The sequence below is a fragment of the Plasmopara halstedii genome (assembly GCF_900000015.1).
Source record: "Plasmopara halstedii genome assembly, contig: Scaffold_287, whole genome shotgun sequence".
NCBI classification, from domain to species: domain Eukaryota; phylum Oomycota; class Peronosporomycetes; order Peronosporales; family Peronosporaceae; genus Plasmopara; species Plasmopara halstedii.
This window is the reverse complement of record NW_020187208.1, coordinates 91,578-91,838: the sequence shown is the minus strand read 5'-3', so window position 1 is coordinate 91,838 and position 261 is coordinate 91,578.

Genomic DNA, 261 nt, shown 5'->3' with positions numbered 1-261 from the left:
GCCTACGCGCTGTTCCTGGATTTTCAAAAAGCGTTTGACCGCGTCAACTGGGCATACAAGTTCCGTTTGCTCGAGCGCATGGGCTTTGGATTCGACTTCATACGCTGGATCAAGCTATTATACACAAGGCCGCAAGCACACTTGCTGATCAACAACAACGTCCAGCCAGCGTTACACCCAACGAGAGGCGTGAAGCAAGGCGATCCTCTGTCTGCCCTTCTCTTCGTCTTGACGATCGAGCCACTCGGTAATATGCTGCGA